This window comes from Filicampus tigris, chromosome 7 (assembly GCF_054856515.1).
Source record: "Filicampus tigris isolate MCC_2025a chromosome 7, RoL_Ftig_1.0, whole genome shotgun sequence".
Lineage (NCBI taxonomy): Eukaryota > Metazoa > Chordata > Actinopteri > Syngnathiformes > Syngnathidae > Filicampus > Filicampus tigris.
The window spans coordinates 15,855,001-15,878,525 of record NC_141223.1 but is presented as its reverse complement, the minus strand read 5'-3'; the positions used below and the strand labels follow the sequence as shown (position 1 = coordinate 15,878,525).

At 42.2% G+C, this 23,525-nt stretch overlaps 1 protein-coding gene across 5 annotated transcripts in view; it reads left to right on the top strand.

The window, feature by feature from the left end:
• Nucleotides 1-23,525, top strand: part of slc8a2b (solute carrier family 8 member 2b) — an 80,499-nt gene that overhangs the window by 17,689 nt on the left and 39,285 nt on the right. For 2 of the 5 annotated variants that reach the window (XR_015087440.1, XM_086035538.1), the window contains exon 2: nucleotides 9,449-9,487. The exons of 1 other annotated variant lie outside the window; for it this stretch is intronic. The gene's annotated coding sequence lies outside the window, so the exon portion shown is untranslated. Of the gene's footprint in view, nucleotides 1-4,741; nucleotides 4,900-9,332; nucleotides 9,373-9,448; nucleotides 9,488-23,525 lie in introns of all 5 variants that reach the window. 2 more of the 5 variants (XM_086035540.1, XM_086035541.1) reach the window with 2 other exon arrangements.

The following is a 23,525-nucleotide window of genomic DNA, read 5'->3' as shown; positions in this document are numbered from 1 at the left end:
TACATCCCATAATGACGCGTGAATTGTTATCTCTGCAGCCTTGTAGCCGTCCTGCTTTCCAATTAATTGGAAAAGCGGGAGAGATGACTCACTTTTTCCATTAAAGAAAAAAAAAACTAATCAGTTTGAAGACAAAGAGTAAACTGCCAGGCCTATTTGGAGTTGGGTTCTGTTTTTAACCAAAACAGAAGTCCCTTTAATAGGTGACAAACCCCTATTAGTTCCATCAAATTAATATACGCCCATAAACTGCTGAGCCCATTGGAAAGATGTTGCTAACCAAAAAAGCAGCATGTACTAAAGCACGCAAACAGTCTGTCAGATGAATGAACGTGTGGCGTTTTAGCACTTGTTATAAGCAGTGTTCTAAAGATAATTGATATATGGACAAAGTTAGCCTGTTTGAACTCTGTTGCTAACCAAAACAGCAGCATCTACAGAAGCATGCAAACACTCTCTTAGATTAATCAAAGTGTAGAGTGTTAAAGTAGATCTTATATTTTGTGGCAATGGCATCAGTAATGACCAGCAGACTCTGACTTCAACTTTAGTACACAAAACGATACAAAATGGCGACCAGCTTCAGCTCTTCAGCCCGCCCAAATCCAATCTTCAACCCAATCTGCTGCGTCAAAATACAGTAATTATCCCAACCTTGGGTAAAAGTAACACAACCTGCTTAAAATTCACAGTTACCCAGCGAGTGGGTTTGGAAAACAACCCAGCATTTTAGTGTGTTTAATAAAAGGCCTACCCCATCAGCAGTTACATAAATAATGGGCATCCAGGTATTATTTGCAGTACGTTAGCTTGGTTTTCTTGGAGTGAAGAGTTAGTTTGTTGCTGGAAAACCTTTGGAGGGAAGGCTTCTAAAAATATGCAACAGTGCGCATGTGTGTGTTTATGTGTGTGTGTGTGTGTGTGTGGTGAAGCTCTTTTTAGTGCGTGTGTCAGCCCTCCAGGTTCGGGTCGTCTCGCTCTCTCTTCCTCATCCAGTCGACCTGTCGATGTGTCACAACGCTGAGTTCCGGCCGCTATTTTAAATTGGTCGTTATTCTCTGTCAGAGTAAATTTGGAGCGTCCTTTGTGAGGATGACAGAAGGAGAAAGACCCAAAAAAAGAGAGGTGGTGGTGTCGAAGGTGTTATTCATGAGTCAATCAGCTGGGGGCCAGTGAGTCACACTGGAATAAAAGGAAAACCTGGTCAATTAAGACGAGCAATTTTGCCATCAGTCTCGACCCGTGAGCTGTGGTGAGCCGAGATCACACAAGGGCCGCTAATTAGGACCTCTCTTAGGGTGGAGCCACACAAGACCATATGTGCTGTTCTTGGCACCACTTGGCACAAGGGGCCTAATTTACTAAGGTCCCAAAAAGCGGGAACTAAATGGCTAAATTGTTGGATGTTGCACCTGGTCTAACACAGGCCCCTGCTGTTTTTATCTGGAAACATTTTGAAGCTCGGTGTATGCGGTGATGTATTATTTTTTATATTCCTTCACGAACAACGTAGAGTGATTGTTAAGGAAGAAGCAGATTACCCTGGATGATGTAGCTCTATTACCTATAATAATAAAAAGAAACAGCCGATAAATGAAGGCGAGACTACAGATAGGATTGGCAATGATAGCCACATTCTTTGATGTTCAGTCATTCAGCCGCGTTCGGCTGAACCTAAGAAAGTGGCATGAATTGGGGGAGACGCGTCCTAATTTTTGTGCTTGCACAATGGGAAATTTGGGAGAGCATCACAAGCGCCAAACTAAGTTTGAAATGATGGAATTGGCAGTGTTAGTGGAAGAGGCACCCCTGGATATTTTGCCACAACAGCTTTGCACTTTCAAAGAATGTGTGTGCTTAAGATTGCGCGATATAAACTCATTAGTGCAGTCTCTTTCTCCCACGATAATTACCACCTTGTACAATAGAAATACACAGAACAGCTAGAAATAATAGATAAAGTAAAAAAAAAAGTTCACCAAACAGTCTGTAATGCAAGGCAACATATCGTCGCTGTCCTGTGAAAAACATGTGTCCAAATGTGTCTTTTTTTTTTTTTTTAATTTTCACGTTGGATGGCATGTCTGTAACGCAGAAACCCCATTCATGTAAAAATTATAAAAAAATGGACATAAGTGTTTTTGACAGGACAGCGCCGATATGCACCAAAGCTCTTCTGACCATTTATCCATGATAATCCGTGTGACTACCTAGAAATACACAGAATGCCTCAAAATAATCCACAAATTCTAACAAACAGACCACAGCATAGTACAATACGTCACATGTCAATTATTCATGATAACCATCACCGTGCGCAATAGAATCAGATTATTTTATCTTCTCTTTGCCACATTAGGATTTGTAAAGTGTGTTCCCAGCTGTCTACCTGCAGTGTCTGCTCGCTTCCATAACGTTAGCCAGCATCGTGCCATTCAAGTGGTAACAGTGCAGCTTCGGTGTCTGTCCGTAAGCGTGTGACACATCGTCTTGCATCACTCCGCATCATCCTCCGAGGACGGCAGTCACCCGGGCGATGAGCATCCTGCGGCTCCCTCTGAGACCCGCTGCACTCGCCCCCTAATGTTTGCCTCTCGCCTCCCGTCCACGTTTACGGCTGATTGCATTCGCCCAACAGGACGACATGACTGTCATTTAACGCCGCACTGTACTTTTACTGCAGGCTGGACAAACTGTTGTAAATTCAGCCCTCGGAGCTTGTTTGATTTGGCAACATGAAATCTGCTAGGGGTGTTTATCATTCGTAGACCTACAAAAATAGTAGGCCGAACCGAACCGAAAGGCACACTTTTAAGCGGTTTGAAGCGGCAGCCATTTTAGCTCATTTGGTCCTTTCCAGGTGTTCCTCGAAGACAGACTTGTGAGCTGGGTAGCATCCTCTGCAATGTGCATAAATAAATAAATAAATAAACAAAAAAAACCATCCCTTCCATTATAAGTAGACCCACAAAAAAAAAAAAAACACTCAAGAAGCCAGTTTTTGTCAAGCAAGGCATAAAATCAGTGACTTGAGTCGACTCGGGTACAAGTCATGTGACTGGAGTCCTTCACCTCTGCCACTTGCTTCCGAATTTGAAACACCTCTGCTGGACAGACGGGCAGCGCTAAATTTTGATCATCATTGTGTGTGGTTGAAGCATTGCAGTGAAATTTAATGTCTCGTCATAAAACACAAAACTCTAATAACTTTGATCATGATTTTTTTTTTTCAAAACTCAGCCCTCAAAATTAGTTTGACTAAGCAACAATGAAATTTTATAGAAATGACTGTCATGAGAAGACCCACAAAAAGTCTCAAGAAGACATGCACAAAAAGAGAGACAGTCTGCCATGTTGTTTGGAAGCAGCCATTATAGGGTCATTTGGGGCATTTCAAAGTGTCTTTCTAAATCAAGCTTCTGCTGGAATTTTGTTCGATGGCTACAATAAAGATTACAACAATAAATTGTGAAAATGCTTGGTCATTGTGTGTGGACGGAGCATGGCCGCGGAGTTTGTTGACTCGCAATAAAACACAGAGCCCGCCTAAGTCAACTCCACAAGGTCAGAGCTTGGCCCAAACTTCTTGTGTGTGTGATAGGAACATAAGCCCAAAAAGAATCAATGAATTAATTATTTAAACATCCACTCACTTGTTTTCCACATGGATTCATCAGGATTTTTATTGACCCACAGTAGTATGGCAGTTCGTTGGCTGTGTTTAAAAGTCAATGAAATGCTGAATGAGCTTCGCAAACAAATGGATTGCAAGTTTGTGTGAGTGTGTGTGTGTGCAAGTGTGTGTATATGCTGCCACCTGTAAATCTGTAAGGGTGAATGACGCAATGAGTGAGAACAGTCTGACGAAGTGTGCACCTGCTGTGAGACCACCTGTGCTAAACAACAATCTACACACACACACACCCACACACATGCACACAGACACACAAACATATGCACACACACGTCGCCCCCCTGCTGTGTTCAAGGACAGCGAACAACGCGTGCTGTGTTGCCTGTCAACGGGGAGAACATGCAAACTCCACACAGAAAAGAGCCAGCTGAGATTCAAAGACAGAACCTTTGATTGGGAGACACACATGCTAACAACATGGCCGCACCGTGCCACCAGGAAAAAAAAAAAAAAAACGTTTTTACTTGAATCACTAAAGCACTCCAAATGTGTCAGACCACGAGGACATTCCCCTGACTGGGCCACAGATGATTTTCATGGGTTTGACTCTGGGTTTGCTGTTCGGCTCACAATGGACGGAATTTCACCAGCATACACTCTAAAAACAGCTGGGTTAAAAATAACACAATTTGGGGTCAAAAATGGACCGATCCACAACTTAGGTCAATTTGACCCAACTTTCTTAGTTGTCTTTGAAGAAAACAACCCAAAAATGGTCTGTTTTGTACAAAACAATGCAAGAAAGTGGGTCAAATTGACCAAATTTGTGTATCGGTCTATTTTTGACCCAAAATTGTGTTATTTTTAACCCAACTGTTTTTAGAGTGTAATTTCCAAGTCATTTCACTTCGTCATGTATGTCAAACTAAACGATTTATTGAAGCCTACGTTTATCGTCCATCACTTTCTCATCAGGCCTTCACAACAGACATCATCTGTCTATCTTTGTGTGTGTACTTCCGCGTGCGTGTGCATGTTGCTCCTGTCACCCCGGGATCTCTGATGCTCAATCCTGCTCTTCATCCTCATGTTTTTTTTCCCCTCCAGCGGCTTCAGGTCACCAGGTGATGGACTGCTTCAGACACTTGTAAACACGGTGGCAGGTCTTGGAGGGGAACGTGCTTTGATTTGTACTTTGGGAAGTCATCCGTCTGCTTCAGGACATTTCTCCCTTGTGGGGCAGCCGCCAAAACAAGCGCCTTCTGGTCTGTCACTCAAGACTTCAATTACTTTTACTTACTTTTTTTCATCAAGTCGCTGAATCTTTGCTTAGCATCCATAAGGGTTGTCCTGGTTCAGGCTGCAGTCATCTTGTGAATGTTTGGATTAGGCTTTAGCATTATGGTTTGGGTTAGGGTTAAGGATTAAGGGTTAAGTTTCGGTTTATGGTTCAGTTAAGGGATTAATAGACCTATGATAAACCTAAATCATTTTCTCTAAATCTCCCTCAAGCATTGGCCTATCACTAAACTGAGCCTAACTATGTTTAGGAGCTCTCCTAACCCCAACGACACTAACCCTCACGTCAAACACCCACCATGTCAGGTATAGAGATGATCGGCGTGACCCCCGAGTGCCATAGAATGGGGGTTGGCGGGGAGGATTGCGGTGTAGGGAATTGATGCAGGGCAGTTGTACCAACATACCAACAGGACCCGACCCCAGACCTTCAGGCCCCCGGTGAGGGCCGGGACTTTCCTGAAAATAGTGCTTCAAGGTCAGATGCTGGAGGTTGACGAGGACCCCTCCCTGGCCAGACCCCCATGAATTGGAATTTAAACTTAGAGCTCAGGAACTTGGAATTCAGAATCCAAATTTTGGGCCGGATTCTAAATTCCATCTCCCCATGTGGTACAAAATGAGGAAGTTTGCATTTATTTAAAATCTGGTACTGGAGGTCGAATTATGGTGTGGCCGGAACCTCCAGTCAAACCCTGACTCCAACTCTTAGGATAAGATTAAGATAGTAGTTGCATTTAGGTATGTATAAATATAATTTGTGTTTCTTGGGAGATGAATTTTGATGTCAAATTTCAGTCTTAGGGGAAAACAATTAGAGAAATACTGCTATAGTATAACACAGTATCGTTTTCATAGATGGTTTTGCTCCTGATTTCATCTGTCAATGACACCATTGTTATGCAAATGAGTCATCTCAGTGCACTTTGATGGCATCCAGTGTAATTGTCTCTGCTAAGAGGAAGCATTAGTAAATCAGTGTTACTCACACGCCGCTAACATGATGTCTCTCACATGGTCATGGCTGATTTCAGACGCTCGTTAAGATCAATCTTCGTGAAAGTCGGCGCTGTGGCCTCAATTGTAGAGCCAATCAGCATGCAATCAATGGCGCTAGAAAAGAAGCTGACGTGGAAGTCATCGTTTTCTTTCTCCTGGCAATTGATGATAGCCATATGAAAAAGTGTGGGCACCCCCGATCATTTTCAGGATTTTCCTTTATAAACCATTGGTTGTTTGGATCAGCAATTTCACTCAAGTACTGTAAATAATATAGTAGTCATTGTGCTTGTTCTTCTGCATGAATGCCTTAGTAGAATATGCGCAGTGTTGAGGGTCATTGTCTTGTTGAAGTGTCCAGCCCTGGCACAAGTTCAACTTTGTCACTCATTCTTGAACATTTTTTTCAAGAATCTGCTGATACAGAATGGAATCCACGCAACCTTCAACTTCAACAAGGTTGCCAGTACCTGCACTGGCCACACAGCCCCATAGCATGAAGGAACCATCACCAAATTTGACTGTGGCTACCAAGTATTTGTCTTGGAATGCTTCTGCAATACTTCTGCATTACTCTCCCTTCCAGCATGTCCTTTTGCAAAGTGCGCTGAATAGTTCAACGACGCTCAAGTGACACCATCAGCAGCAAGGCCATGTTGTGGTCTTTGGAGCTTGTAAATGGTCTGTCCCTGTATAGCGCTTTTCTACCTTCAGTAGTCAAAGCGCTTCACACTGTACCTCATCTACCTTCTGATGACGCACATCAGGAGCAACTCGGGGTTCAGTATCTTGCTCAAGGATACTTCAACATGGTCACAATGGCCGGGGATCTAACCCACAAACTGCGGGTTGGGAAACAACCACTCTACCACTGAGCCATGCCACCCAGCTTGTCTGTGGTGTTGAGTTTGACTGTTCTTCACCATCCTTCGCCTCTGCTTATCCGAGATTTTTATTGGCCTGCCACTTCGGGCTTCAACTAGAACTGTGACTGTGGTCTTCCAATTACTCACTATGTTCCCCACGGTGGAAACTCACCACTGAAATCTCTGAGCGAGCTTTTTGTATCATTCCCCTAAACCACGATGTTGAACAATCTTTGATTAAAGGTCATTTGAGAGTTGTTTTGAGGCTCCCATGTTGTCACTCTTCAGAGAAGCCGCAAAGAGGAGAAAAACTTGCAATTGCAATAAATACCCTTTGTCACGGGTGGTTTCATCTGTGTATGTAGGTCAAGGGTCAATGAGCTTGCCAAACACATTTTCTAATAGTTAGTAAAGGTATTCAAATCAATAAAACAACAAGAGTGCCTACATTTATGCACCTGCCTTCTTTTGTTTAAGTAATTCCACTTCATGTCATTTTATTTCTCAAATGTATCTGTGTGCGTCTACTATATGATGTATTTAACTGAAATTGCTGATCCCAAAAAACATTGATTTATACAGGAAAATCTTGAAAATGATCAGGCGTACCCAAACGTTTTCATATGACTGTAGATGGACATTAGTAATGGATGGATGAATGGTGGACAAAGTGTTGGGTGGAGAATAAATAGAAGTATGGTTGACTTAATGTCTGGAGGAATGATGGCAGATAAATAATGGATGCATGATGAACAGAGTACTGAATGGGTGGTAGATGGATCGATAGTGGATGGATTAATGGCGGTCAGATTGCTGGTGATTGATGACGGATGGTCTAGTGACAATGGATGGATGATGGACTGAAGATTGTGTTGAGACAGTGGATGGTTGGATGATGATAGAAGGGCAATGATCGAGTGATATCAGATGCTTGGACTGAAGAATGGAAGGATAAATAATGGATAAATTGTTGGTTGGATGACAGACTGATGGATGGACGATGGCAGAGAAACGATGGCTGGATGACGTACGGATTTCTGAATGGATGAATGAAGGTAGAGCGATGCGAGGATGGATATCAAGATGAATGAATGGTGCTTTAGTGGGCAGGTAATTGGGTGGGTAATTGAAGGATTGTTGGACAAATGGATGGCCAATCAATGATGAAGAGATGGATGATAGCAAGACTGTTTGGTGGATCGATGGATGAAGGCAGAGAAACAATAAAGTTGAGAGCAGAGTTGTACCTGTAAGGAGCCTTTTGATTGGCTGTAGAGTCTTCATTAATCATCTTCCGATAATTCCTTGCAGCCTACAACCAGCACGGCCCACTGCCTCGTTTATACCATAACATTACGACTTTACAACAACAACTATAACGAGCTGAAGCTTTCAATTATTTTATGCGTTTACGCTCTCCCTTTCTGCGGCTACTCGAGCACGGCAAGCAAGCCGTAATGGCGCCTGACAGCTCATTCTTTCTCCTATCAGAGCTTCTTTGATTGCTCTGTCGCTATAATCGTCCCTTTAACAAGGCACCTCTGTCCGCCACTGCTCAGCTCGCCCCAACGACAAGCTGCTGCATCCTAAACACTTTACACAAGAGCTCAGAGGCCTTGCGAACAAAATGAATGGGACACATTCTTGTTCTGCGTTGCTCTTCCCTACCAAACTCACGAACGCCCTGTACCTGTAAGTGTTTGCACCAAGTCTGGCACATGCAGTTGTCCAAAATGTCTTTTCAAGCACTGCTGCTTGATAAATGTCTCTGTCTCTCTAACACAATCACCGTTAATCATTAGAAACAGGTATGACATAGCAGGCATTGTTAGCTTAAGTAAGGTTGGAACCAAGTTGGGGCGCTATTCTATAAGCGGCGATGTCCTTCCGCTCCTATCTCTCAAACCACCCGGGTCTTTCTTTTATGGAGCATTTTGCACCTGTTAACTGAAAACACAATTCTCAGAGTCGAGAATGAATTCTCACACGTTGCCACAGAGAAGCTGAATGTTGACCTCCCTCATGGGGACCGTTTTAAGGGTTAGGGTTCGGAATATGGTTGGTTTTGGGCTTCAGAGTTTGTCTTTCAGCTTTAGGGTCAGCGTAGGGTTCGGAATGTTTAGTGGTCAGTTGTGTTCTAGGGTTAGAGTGAGTGGATAATGTGTGTGTTTGTGCTCACAGCAAAGCGCAACATTTTCTGTCTCACCGGCCTAATTAATTTAATTTGAGTTTCATTTAAAATCATGTTGTTGCTCGTATAACAACACACGTTATTTAGTCCAAAGGCAGCATGCAATGCTATTCTACATACGTCGACCTCTTCTCCATTTTGAGCAATCTTTCATCTATTGTTCCGGTCTGCCTCTCTGGGGACTCGCCCATGCGCTATCACGCGTGCCAAGTTGTAATACACATTAGGGTCGGTGAATTTCAAATGAGAATCAATGCAGTGCGAAGTGTGTTGAAGGATGACTAGATGAAGCCAGACCAAAGCAAACGATCACACTCACACAGTCCTAATCATGTTCCCGCAGGGAGGCTGTGTCCTGTCACATGTCAGCGTGATGAGATAAGGTGAACTAATCATGTTTGGGCGCTCTTGAAGGAGTTGAAACATGATTAAAATTGGATTTCTGTATTTTGGTTTCAGGGCAGCAGAAGCCTCGTGCCCCCTATGTGTTTGAGTCGGGTAAGTCAGTCTTCTCCAATGTGTGAATGGACAAACATGCGTTTAGGGTATATGGTTTTGGATACAAAATGTAATTCTGTGTACATTTTGTGTCGCGTTTGTCTGACTTGACATTTTGAGTATATGTGGATAGCTTGCTTTTGACAATTTGCATATCTATTTTCTGTGTTTTCTTTATTTGAGTATGTGAATGGATCCACGCAAACCAATTATTGTGTTTATGTGTCTTGATTGAGAGATCTTTAGATATTTGAATTACACACACACAGTCATGTTTGGTGAATATGTGAATTGACAAACACATGTTTGTGTGTGAATGTAAACAGAAAAGCAGTACAGCTGAGACGTTTTGTGTTTATGTGGATGGATAGACGTTTTAATTGTCAATGAATAGTGTATTGACAGATGTTTACATTTTGTGGATATGTGAAAGGGCACACAGATGCTGACATTTTATGGATAAATGGAATAATAGACCAATGTCTTCTTTTTGTGCATATGGGCAGATAGAAGTTTACAATCTACTATATGCTGAGCCGGGCTGGACGCACTCATGTCACATACGCGGGGGTAGTCGGAGGTTGACGCAAACTCGATGCTATTTATGCCACACCACAGAGCAAGCAACAAGCTTCGACTCAAGTGACTCAAGTTGCTACGTATATGTGAGTGGATAAGCAGATTTTCCGTACATGTAAAGAAAAATATAACTATTTACATTGGGTGTGTATTTGAATGGACAGACATCTGCTTCCTGTCAACATTGTCCAGCTTCCCTGCACAAACACAACACACGCACGCATGCACGCGCACCCTTACGCACACACATCAATCTCATCAATCACGTCCAATTGGTCGCAGTGTTTCTGCTTATTTCCCAGTGCGACTACATCCCATACCTCGTTTGCCGCTTAGATGAAACCATGACATCATCCTGAGTGCCGGCGTCAAGTCATGTTATGGCTGATTCTAGCGTTAGCTAGCAGCACAGCGTCATGCGCGTCAATAACGCCGCTTCTCTGGAACAGTTGAAGTTTGATCAATAATTCTCCTTCAGGGTGCTCTAACATCACTCCCGTGAGTGAAAGTGCCGGGAATCAATATGTCATGTTGGGATTTCTGCATCGCAAAGGACGGATGAGGTCATAGACTATCTAGTCCAAACAGATGATGTTATCTCTATCCAATGTTATTTTCCAGCTACATGTGGAACAAGTGGGTATGCGCGAGGCAGACAAGTGGTGCGGAAGACTGTTGAGCATAACCAGATAATGAACTGAGAAAACCAGATGAAACGTGCCGGACAACTGGTTCGCTGCAAGGGAAGCAGAGCAGGGGCAAGGTGGGCAAGCGGTGATGATGAAGACAGCGTAAACACATAATGTTGTGTGAGTCAAAAAGTTTATTGCAAGTGGAGCGCGGAGGTCTGGATGTGAGGCAGACAAGTGGTTTGGAAGAAATATCAATATAAACACAAAGGGACGCTTATATTCAGAATCTTTTTTTTTTAGTTGAGCGAGCAGGTGTCTGTGAGGCAGCCAAGCGGTGTGTAGGACATTCCAGAGTCACCAGATAACGTCATGTTAGTAAAGTCGCTTACTTCAAGAGGAGCGAGTTGGTGGCAAGGCGCGCAAGCGGTGCTCTAGACATTTGAGTGTAAGCAGCTCTTTAGTTGTTAATATTCCTCATCAATACATCCTGGATGCTCTACCCTGGCGTCGTCACGGCGACAATGATGCTTAAACATTATGTCTCTGATGATCTCTGCCCAGATACAGTGATGGGCGGAGTGTGAGCTGCTGCCTCCTAATTGGCTTCCCCGGAGAAGGCCAGCGGGGAGTTGTCTGTGCACACATGCACGCACATGTACACACATGTCCATATGCGCACACACAGGAAGACACTGTTACTCATAACTAGAATATAATTGGCGGCCATTGTCTCACGTGCACATAGCTCGCGCACATGCATGCGCATTCTTGTATGTGCAGTCTGAGTGAGTTTAAGATGTTTTGGGCCCTGCGCACACATGCACCCACACACGCGCGCACGGACACCCACGCACACCCTCTAATGAGGTCATAAAGAGCAGAGATGGTAGGAGATATTTGTCTTTATCTCCAATTAGCCCTGTAACCTGTCTAATCACGCATTTATTATGATACAGCACACACACACCCACGCACGTGCGCACACACACACACACACACACACACACTAGTATACAGCAGCAGACAATTTATTCGGTACACTATTTGCTAATACGATCCGATACAAGAATCCTGCATTTTGTTGGCTCTAAAAAGTCTTAACTTGCCTTTTTGGTCAATGGGGCTAGCCAAACGGAATGCAGCTTCGGCATTTGCCAAAGCAAAAATTCAGGCGTGGAAGGAGTTCGGCGAGGCCGCGGAAAATGACTTCCGTACGGCTTCAAGGAAAATTGTGGTCCACCATCTGGCGTCTCAGGGGGAGGAAGCAGTACGCCATTAGCAATGTGTATAGTGGCGACAGCGCTGCTGACCTTTACTTGGGACGCTGTGAGGCAGAATACTTCGAAGACCTCCTCAATTCCACTGACATGCCATCCATTGAGGAAGCAGAGCCTGGGGACTCTCCTACCTCTGGGGTTGAAGTCACTGAGGTGGTTTAAAAGCTCCTCAGTGGCAAAGCCTTTGGGTGGATGAAATCCAACCAGAGATCCTGAAGGCACTGGATGTTGTGGGGCTATCCTGGTTGGCACTCCTCTACAATATCATGTGGGCCTCAGGGACAGTGTATCTGGAATGGCAGACCAGGGTGCCGGCCCCCCTTTTTAAGAAGAGGGGCCAGAGGGTGTGTTCTAATTACAGAGGGATCACACTCCTCAGCCTCCATAGGGTAAGGTTTATTTAGACGTACTGCAGAGGAGGGTCTGTCTGGAAGTCAAATCTCGGATTCAGGAGGAGAAGTGTGTTTTTTGTCCTGGCTATGGAACAGTGAACTAACTCCACACCCTCGACAGGATCCTCGAGAGTGCATGGCAGTTCACCCAAACAGTCTACATGTGTTTTGGCGAGTATCCCCTGATACTGGTGTTTGGTCCCTACACCACCGATGTCAGAGTTTGGTCTGCATCGCCAGTAGTAAGTCAGGTTCGTTTCCAGTGAGAGTTTGATTCCGCAGAGGCTGGCCTTTGTCACAGGTCCACTCAAGGTTGGGGATGAGATCCTGCCCCAAGTGCAGGAGTTCAAGTATGTTGTGTTCTTGTTCACGAGTGAGGGCAGGATGGAGGCGCTCGGTGCAGCGTCTGCTGTGGTGCGGATTCTGTGTCAGTCTGTCATGGTGAAGAAGGAGCTCGGACGAAAGGTTAAAGGTCTCAATTTATCGGTTGAGCTACATTCCTACACTTACCTATGTTTACGAGCTGTGGGTTGTGCCTGAAAGAACGAGATCCTGAATACAAGTGGCCGAAATGAGTTTCCTCCGCAGGGTGTCCCTGAGAGATATGGTGAGAAGCTCTGTCATCTGGCACGGACTCAGAATCCAGCCGTTGCTCCTCCAAGTTGAGAGGAACCAGATGAGGCGGTTTGGGAATTTGGTTAGGATGCCTCCCCGGTGAGGTGTGCCGGGCATGTCCATCTGGCCGGAGGCCCCGGGGACGACCCAGGACATGCTGGAGAGACTTGTTTCCCGGCTTCTTGGGAATGCATTGGGATCCCCAGGGAAGAGTTGGAAGAAGTGGCTGGGGAGGGAGAAGTCAGGGCTTCCCTGCTGAAGCTTCTGCCTCCACAATCCGAACATCAGCTAAGCGGTAGAAAATGAATGGATGGGTGGATGGATGTCTACTGTATATTGGATAGACCAACAAAAAAGTCTCAAAAAGCTATTCTGAGAAACTCTCCGGAAGTCCGCCATTTTGGTATGAAGCATCCACTTTGGGCCTTTCCTAGGGATTCTTCAAAAACTACTATGAGAGGTTCGGTTTGATTCCCAACAAATTTGATCCATATGAACAGCTCAAAATTGCGAGAGTTTTGGTGATTGCCTGTGGGTAGAGTGGGGAACTATGACGACTCACCATACAGCAACAAATTTTTAATAATTCATCGATTATATATATATTTTTAAAGATTCAACCCCCAAAAGGCAGTTTGACGTACCAGCATCAGATTTGGTAGATGTGTCTATCGGGGGTCGATAAATGAAGCCTGCCTTTTTGGTTTGAAGTGGCTGTTTTCAGGTCATTTTGGCAATTTCCAGGGATCTTCCAAAACAAGGGATTCAAGAGATTTTTTCCCATTGCTTCCAAATGTTAACCGCTTAAACTTGACTAATGAACAGCGAGTTTGAGTTTGGCCATTGCTCGTGGGCAGAACATAGTGATGAACTTTGGTGACAACTGGTAAGTCATTCTGTTCATTCGGATTTGGGGGAAAAATGTCCCCCCTAAGCCAGTTTCATTTAGCCAAATTACATTTGGTACGTGTGTCTATCATGATAAGACCCACAAAAACAAAACAAAAAACACAATCTGGCATCTTGGTTTGAAGCAGCCATTGTCGGGTCACTTTGCCCACTTTCGGTTGTCTGTCTTGTGTGACTAAATAAGGCAACCGATATTTCTCTGTCCTCTGTGCTCTATTTAACGACATACACTCTTTCCTCTCCCTTCCTTGATCCTCTCCTTCTCCACTTTCCCATGATTATGTTGTTCTCTTGCATCAGAAGGACTCCAGTGTCTCTCTGTTGTGTGTGTGTGCGTGCATGCGTATGCGTGTGTGTGAATCTGTGTGTAAAAGAGATGCTTCCATGAGTGCAAATCCCCCAATCAGGTTATCTAATCTCATCTAAATGCGAATGACTGCAGGCTGATTGCCACACACAAACATGTATCAAGCACAGTGATGAGGACACACACACCCCCACACACACCCACACACCCGCACACGTACACACCCACGCACACACACACAGAGCTTTCGTATTTGTTCTGGAATCTAATGAGGGCAGAGAGAAAAATGGGACCATTGTAATTACTGAGGGCGGCTGGCGGGAGATGAATGGCTAGACACACACACCCACGCACACACTAAATAAAGTTTACAGAGCTACCATAGGGAGGTGGGGGTGAAAGAATGACGCTGGCACAACAGGAGGGACGCAAAATAAAAGAGCATTTCCATCATTTACACTGCGGTGCTCTAATTCACTTTGTTTACACTGGCAGAGATCCCTTTCCCATCTAGTTTTGATTCAGATCAAAGCTCAGTTGAGATCTGAGGATGTTCTATTCTGTGTGTTTTTTCTCTCCCGATGCAAAAATGGCATTTCTGAAATCCCAAGACGCTGCTTTGTTATCAAAGCTAAATTTGATGCTTATTGGCTTTCCTTTTTAATTTTGTTACAGTGGTTACCTTCTTTTTACACTTAAGATGCAAAAAAATTAGCTATTGTTTTATGTCAAACAATGTTTAACTTCTTTTTACACTTGTATAGCAGAAACAGTTTGAGTAGTATCAAAGCATTGCTGTTTACATTATTTCATACATGGGAAATTACAACCAAAAAAAATCAAGCATCTGATGTTTGATCCCTTAATTGAGCCTATATTTCCTAAAATTGGTTAGTTATAATGTATTTTTTTTATATTTGAATTTTCTTTTTATTCACAAAAACATTTTTCATTTGCGTAAAAACCACATTTGTTTTTTTATGAAATAAAAGGTTAAATAAAAGTAATTAATTCATGAGATGTTTTTAAAATAATACATAATAAAAATATAAAATGAATTTATTATACTGAACGAAAATATAAATGCAACACTCTCTTTTTGGCTCCCATTTTACATGAGCTGAAACAAAAAGATACAGTGGTGTCTTGAGATACGAGTGACCTCACTTTGAGTCATAGTTTGGCCGATTTCTTGCTTTGAGAATTCAAGATACGAGCACTAATATGGTGGCAGTGAACTTCACAATAAGCAGCGGCTTGGCAGATGAATAATTCTTCAAAAAAAGAGGATTCAAGCTGTTTATTGATACTCCTATTTGAAGTTTACATTCACCTAAACTGCAGGTTACTGAGAAGTTTTGACCGGCTCCATATAGGGGAGAGTGGGGTAAGTAGTGCCAATTTTTTTTTTTTGTGAGCGAAATGGATGCCTCTTAAAAAATATGTGGTCACATGACCAACTTCTTCTATGGTTGTCTAAATAACAGGGGTGGCTGTACTTGCCCCTCAGCACAAATTACACCACGCTCCCTTATTTGTAACCATATGTCTGTATTATACTGCCCTAAGGTGGCACAGACACGCCCACCAGAAGGAGATGCGCAATGCCCATTGAATGGTAACAAAAAATGTACCAAAAATGGTTTAATTCTTTATATTCTAATGTATTATGTCATCACTGTTAATTTGATAAATATACAGTGTACGATTAAAATGAACTATTTTACAGATGTTAAAAATCGAATGCGCCTCACAAAAGTTTGCCCATGTTGTAGTGTTATACAGAAAAAATAGAGCCAAAATGCTTGCCGCTGTTTCAGAGAGACACAGGAGATTGTTTCTTCCAGTAACATGTTCCAATCTCATCTCATCTTCTGATGGAAGAGTGCAATCCATACATCGCCGCCACCAATAAATATTTTTTCCCAGCTGACGTCAGTCCCTGTAACGCTCGGCTGCTCCGGCACCTCATTCTGCCGCCGCTCGGATGGGAGCCAAAGCTGAGTAAATGCTTTGCACTCAGCCGTGTCCTCGTAAAAAAAGCGCCTTGATGGGCTGTGAGATGCTCCGCTTCAACTTGTTTAAAGGCTGCTTCAAAACATGCATGTTCAAGGACAGATGCGCTCCTTCATTAGGATGTTGTGTTCACGCACCATCAAATCATATTCCAATAATAAAGCTATGTTGTATATTTTTGGCATCAAGTGAGATCAATTAGAGGGAAGAAAATGTCGCAATCTTGTTTCTTTGTCTGAAAAAAAAAGTCCAAGAGACAGTAGCATTATTCAAATTTTTTAAATCCATGTTTTAAAAAATAATAATAAAAAAATAAAATGTAAAGTCTTATAGCATTGTATTTTTGGGAGAAAACGATAATTTTTAAGAAATTATTTGTTCTCTAAAGTCGGTGTTTATCAGAAAAAATATTGTTTTAGATAAAATGTTGTAGAACTTTAAGAAAGCAAGTTGTATTTTTCTTGGATAAAAGTCTTCATGTTACTGAATTTTCATATGTAAATTGAGTTTGTATGGTTATATTTTTTTTATGGAAAAAGGGTTTGTTGTTTTTTTACACAAAAAAATTCTATTTTTGAAATAAATTTGTATTTTTTTAGAAAACATTTTATTTTTCAGACTAAAAAAAGTATTTTCTAACTTAAAACAAAAGATGGAGTCAGGTGAGCATTACGCTGTGTGTTTTTAAGAAAAACAGCTGGATTATTTTGAAAAAACAAGTTTTTGTTCTTGGATAAAAGTCTTCATATTACTCAATTAGTAAAATAATTTATTTGAGATATTTCTAGTGGTCCACTTGAGTTCTATTGTGCAAGGTGGCGGTCATCAAGACTAGCTAAGCGAAGCGATGGCATTAATCACTTGACATGTATCGTACATTTTGGTTGTGCATGTGGACAACTATTGTTTGACTCTCTGTTTTATTTCGAGTACCTTTTTCAATTCTGTGGATTATTCCTAGTGTATTTCTATTGTGCAAGGTTGTGGTTATCATGAATAACTAGCAAGGCATTATAGTAATTGACACAGGTAAATGGCATGCACCTTTTGTCGTGGTTTTTTTTTTTTCATGATTCATGACTTTCTAGCAGTCATTTTATTTCTATTGTGCAAAGTGCCAGTTATCATAAATAACTGGTGAGGGATGTGACGGTATTTATTTTATGTCACACACTGCTTGTGACATTGTGTGGCTGAGGACTCTTTCTATTATTTCTACAATGCAAATTGTCAGGTCATTGTCCACCTCAAACGAGTGAGAGTATCTTCCCGTCTTGAACGTGCATTAAAGCATTTACATTCGCCATATCCGACTTCAGGAGTCAAGTGGTTAGAAGTACGTTTCCAACAGCTTTTTCAGAAGTTGTTGTTCAATCTATCTGTTCCCACAGTCTCAATAATGAGGACGAGGAGGATGAGGAAGACGTGTCCTTCTGTAGCTGCTTCACGCTCAGCCAGTTACATAAAGCCGGCAGTGATGTCTTCCTTTTCAGAACAAACCCCCTCTCATTTGTTGCTAATTGTATTCAACTCTAATCGGCTTCAAACACTCCTAATTACTCCACGTTTATGTCGTTGGCTGACATTTTCCTCTGCTCTTCTTTGTTATGCTCCCTCTCCTTGCTCTTTGGCAGTGGCCTGGTTTGGTCTCTGGTTCTTCAGTGGGGAATTACCTGACGTAATCCTCAGTTTTTAATACCAGCGCTATCATGATAGAAATCATCAATATTACACTAAAACGCAATATAAAAGCATACAATTGTGCCATGTACTTTGTACATCATCTGGAGCAGTCCCAAATCAATGCTTGTGTTAATGACATGAAAAAAACACGTTTTAAAAATGTCCGCTGATAGTGTAGTGGTACACACGCCTGAGTTGTGTGCGGGCAGCGTGGGATCGATTCCCGCTCAGTGACAGTGTCTATGTGTGCCCTGCGACTGGCTGGCGACCAGTTCGGGGTGTAGTCTGCCTTCGCCCATTGACGGCTGGGATAGGCTCCAGCAACTCCCCGCGACCCTATATAGGATAAGCGGTTTGGAAGATGACATGACATGACATGACGTTTTAAAAATGAAATAAAATGCATCATACTCGGGGGGAGCTGTTGAGCAGGTGATTTTGTGGGTTTTTGGGCTCCGGTCAAACCTGCGAATTTTCATCTTAAAATTCATATTTAGCTGAACAAATTTCAGTGAACCTACTTCGGCTATACGGGTGTGGGTTGAATACATGAGTGGTGACCTGCAAATAGCTTCGAAACAACGTAAAAACGAAATCGCCGAAGCGGCTAAGCTACAACCTAGCATAGCTTTGATGCTAGCGGCAACGACTCCAATGGATTGCGGCCCGGTGTTCTGCCAAATTGTCCTACCCTGTCGAAAACTTCTTACCAAAGGCTGATTTGACAGCCTGCTCTGCCAAAATGTCCTACCCTTTGCAAAACCTCTTACCGAAGGCTAATTTGACAGCCAAAATACTACCGTTTCATTTGTTTTGCTTTCTCTCTTATGTTAGATGTAGAATGGCAGGTAGAATTAAAAAAAAAAAATCCATTAAGAAAATACGTACACAGAGGTGAAAGCAAGTAGTATGTCCTGACAATTGAGGGTACACTGGGTGATGAATGTGGTCACTATACTCAAAAGCTATGATGCTGAAAAGCTATGACGGAAATCAGACGCCAAAAGTATTTTTGAGGCAATGAAAAAGTCAAATAAGACTCAATAAAAACGCAAATAGTAAGTACTCACCGTTTTAACCGAATGTACGACAGGTAGGACAAAAAGTGACAAAATTCCCATGAAAACAGAGCTGGGCACTTGACGATTTTTTTGCTGGTCCGTCCTCCGCCCGCTACCCAGGTAGCCTTCCGGCATCATCCCGTCATCCGTCCTTATTCATAAAAATGATGGGCCACCAACCCCGTCCTTTTAAAGCGGTTCTGCCCTTGCGTCCGCTCACGGCTCTCACTGCTGACTTCAATTCTACGAGCTAAGTGCAGCAGTGAAAGAAGAAATACACAGCGGTGTGGCCTCACTGCGCTCTGATATTGAACAAGTGCAGGCTAGGATGAAAGAAATGGAGAGTGGCTTGTCGACGTGTCAGATGAACTGCGTGCTCTACAAGCTACAGTGAAAACATTGGCAGCGGAGATGTCCGGAATAAAGAATAAATGCGAAAAGATGGAGGGGGGAATATGGAGATGTAACATCCAAATTTTAGGAGTGGCGGAGGCGAATGGCACGAGTACTACAGACAAAGTAGCAGGGCTTTTGAAAGAAGTGTTGCAACTGGATAGAGACGTGCTTGTGGATCAATCACACAGAATCCCTGGACCTGCGAGGAAAGACGGCAAGCCGCGAGCCATCGCCGCTGGCCTCCACTGTTACCGAGACTGAGTCGAGATATTTAGTCGTGCACGCCTCCAGGATCGGCTCCAGTACGAGATGGACGTCAAAATATTCCCTGACTACACTTCAAGTGTCGCCAAAGCAAGGGCTGCCTTCAACGAGGTCAGACAACTTCTCCGTGGCCAAGAGGGAGTCTGCTATGGCATCATGTTTCCAGCACGACTTTTACCGACGCGGATACAACGATGACATACGTCAAAAGAAATATTGTCTCACCGGAAGGCGAGTGGGATTGATCCTTCCTATGGCACTGTGTGCTCATTGAAAATAATTTGTCTTTATTTTTTTTTCTCGAGGTTTTTGAATGCGATGGGTGAGTAAATAGTATGTTTGTATTTTGCTGAGTCCAACAGTTTACTAGGATGTATGTGAGTTAACAAGTTAAAGTTAAAAGTTTTACCAGAGGTGGGAGTGAGTCACATATATGCAAGTCACAAGTAAGTCTCGAGTCGTAACCAAGTCTCAAGCAAGTCCTAAGTCACTGTGGAAAAAAAAATCAAACAAGTCAAGTCATTGCTTGGCTCAAGCAAGTCATAAGTCAAATCATCAAAACTTGCTCAGTAAAACATGTTGGAGTGATAAAAATTTTCAAAAAATCACTTTCCTACTACAAAAAGTATTTTTTGAGGTTTTGAAGGAATCGGGATGTAACCAAAACGTTATGAAGTGGATCAAAATTTGATATATTAACCCTACTGCTGAAGTAAGAACAAATAGAAATGTGTCATATCCCATTGATATTAAATTAAAAGAGGTTGTAGACAAGGATGCCCACTCTCGCCATTGTTGTTTTCCTGCAGTTCGGAAAGGTGTTGATACAGTTCATATGGAGGAATAGAAAATCTAGACTTCGATTATCCTTATTGTATTTGCCATATGACTGTGGTGGTTTGATTGACATTTTTACTATTGGGCTGTGCAACTAACATCCATGATGTTTTACTACTGTGCAGGGGCAAATCTACCACATTGGGCGAAATGGAATCTCAAGGTCTGAAATGAACACTCCCTTCATACTTATATTCAGATTCGAATAGAAGATCGTTAAGAAGTACAAAAAATCCACTTCTTAAAAATATGAGAAAGGTTAAGGGATTTTTGCATGATCCAAACAATTGATCTATATTCAGTCCAATTTGGGGTAACCAACAATTTAAGCCTGTTAACGTGGATGCTGCCTTTAAACTGTGGTACAATAGCGGAATAGAAACAGTCCAAAATCTCTATCCATCTGATTCTGAGAAACTTATGAATTTCCAGGAGCTACAATTTAAATTTCACTTGGGTAACAATAACTTTGTTCAATATCTTAAGATTAGAAATTTTATAAGACTGAACCAAAACAATCAGTTGATTAAACCTACTCAGACAGCTTTAGAGAAAGTGTTGTTAAAGGATAGTCTGAAAAGGGGGATCATTTCTGATTTCTTTTATTTCCTGATGTCTCAAGTTTCAGAAAGCTCCAATGATTGGCTCAGGGCCTGGAATGTGGTCATGCCATCGGCTTTGTCGGAGGGGAACCGGCAAAGAGCATGTACGTTGGCCCACACCGGGTTCATGAACACGTGTTCACAACTCATTCAGTTTAAATGGTTGATGCGGGCGTACGTGACACCCGTGTACCCTGTCATCATGTTTGTGTGACCTCCATGTTAAACTGCACTTTTGCTCTCTTTGGGGGGCACCACAAGTGGGTTTAATCACTGGCTACTTTTACATTTCACAAAATGTCATTAATCAGATCAGAGTTCGTTTTAAAATTATGATCGGATGCACTGATTTCATGAACACTAAAAGTATTGATCAGATTAAGATTTGCATGCTCATGCATCACACTTTCACTCGCAACAAATTATTACGATTATTTTGACATGAGCAGATTGACCGCATATACAAGAAATAGTAGTAGTAGAAGAAGAAGCCGTAGTGACTTCCGTGTCAACAAAACATCGCTCCATCTATTTCTACTTAAAACGTTAGCGTTATTTTGCATATTTTTCCCGTTTACGCTGTTACGTCAAGTTAACACTTCCTAATGGAGCTGCACATGCACCAGTTCAGTCTAGCGCCCGGCATGTCTTTAGCTCACTCTGCTTCTTTTTTTTCAAACGTTATTGACTCAAACAACAAACAATATAAAACTCGCTCTGCTTGTGCTAGCTTCCGGGAATAACAGAAATTCATATACTGACGTCACAGTCATGCGCGGTAAAGATGGTTTGTTACGAAATTTCGGAATAAGTGTTTTCATTATCAACCGACATAAACCATCCCTCTCACTTGGAATAAAATCTTGATTGGAATGGGCTTGATTGGGTCAGAATATTCAGAAAGGGCTGTGTACATGAAGCATTTTAATTTCGATAGGTTTTTAATCCGAATAAATGTGTCCATGTAAACATAGCCACTGATGTGGAAAAAGAAATTGGGGAAATGTGGGTGGCTACATGTTAAATGTGAACATCTTCATAAAGACGTCCACACTTAATTATGGCTACAAGAAAAGCGTCTTAGCTTCATTTAGATTGAAAATCCCGACATTCAATTACTTTGCAGGGAGTAAACGTGCCGATCAATAAGGTTTTACATTCAGTCGATGCAGCGCATACAGATAACATTCGTTACACATGCACGGGCCATTGAGAGCCAATGGTAGCAGCCAAACACTGAGCATGCACATTTTTTGTGTCCTCCGGACGAGAAGTGGACACACATCAATTGAGGTCTAGCTACCACTTTTCTAATTTACATTTACAATGGTATGAAGTAGGATTAGGACCACAGAGAAAGGGGGAAAAAAAGAGACAATACTGTCGTAATCAAATGAGATTGTCATATTTCGGACAAATTAAAAAAATATATTTTCAAGACAATACGAGAATAACTGGAATTTTTTTTAGGGAACAGGTAATATCTTGTAGATATTTAGAAAAAAAAGTATTGGAAAATTTTTTTTTAATAAAAAACACTGTTCTTATAATTTAGAAATCCAAAAATGAATAGCAGATAATCGGAACCAAGACCTGCTGTGAAAAGTAAAAAAATCGTGAGTAACTGATGCCTTGTCTCTCACTCGAAGTACAGTATGTCGCTTGATCAGTTTTTTTGGCACCGTTTTGTTGCATTTTAGGTCCTTTATACAGGCCTATGGTGCCATCTTATGGTGTCTTTGGGAGAAAGGTGAATAATGATAAGAGTAGTAAAACATAAATAGACAGGGAGATACTCTACACCTAATTTCCCTCAATGGATTAATAGATTAATTAATGTGTTTAAAAGGTATCTTCCGCTCCCATATTAATTTCCACTGCAACTTTTTTGTCTAAAAAAAATGACTTGTTTTCTTGCAATATAAAACTCTATAAATATTAATTCTCTTTTCCTTTAATTTTGTGCCACCTTCCGGATGATGCGTTCAATGCAGCGTGATGTCCATGAAATGTCCATCTTTATTAGGTTATAGCCGCTTTCCTGCAGGAATTTCTGCTAAATTGGTGCCTCAGTGAGATGCACAATTTATTTAGAACTCAGTTAAGCATGATATTACCATCACGGTGTGAAAAGAGGCTATGAAGTTAACAACCTGTCAATCAAAATCACTTGTGTTACTCAGAGGAAAACTCTGAAGACAAATCACACGGGTTATATCAAGGGTTATCTCTACGAGTGATACGGCCATGATTGTCAAAGCCCCCACTGGCGTCCCCCCACAGTCAAAGGTTATTGAAATAATGACGGATCCAGTAGCTCTCGGGTTGCTCATCCCACCGCCGTCCATCTACCCTTGTGGCTGTCTGGATCCAGTTCACCTCCCTCGTACCGTTAAGATGATGCAATCAGATTTGCATTTAAATGGAATGTGGCTGTGCCCCACATATTCTGCCTAGCAACAGGTGGC